We start from the raw sequence: 309 nt of genomic DNA, 5'->3' as shown, positions 1-309 counted from the left end.
CAAGTTTAAGTTATCTCGAGCAGCAATTGCTGCTGCTGCTGTGATGCTAGAAACAGCAGCAGCAGCAGCAGCAGCAGCAGCAACTGCTGCTGCTGCTGCTGCTGCAGCTGCAGCGCACTAGCACTTATAGTTCGTAGCCAGCAGCAGGATTTGTGAATATAAAAAAGAAATAAACTGATAAAGATACTGACTCTTCTGCTGCTGCTGCTGCTGCTGCTGCTGTTGCTGCTGCTCAGACACTTCTGTGTGCATAGCAACAGCAGCAGCAACAGCAGCAGCAACAGCAGCAGCAGAAGCTGCATGCTGCCA

Source organism: Eimeria mitis, genomic scaffold, assembly GCF_000499745.2.
Source record: "Eimeria mitis Houghton genomic scaffold, Emh_scaff7329, whole genome shotgun sequence".
Classification (NCBI taxonomy): domain Eukaryota; phylum Apicomplexa; class Conoidasida; order Eucoccidiorida; family Eimeriidae; genus Eimeria; species Eimeria mitis.
Note: the sequence above shows the minus strand (reverse complement) of the source record.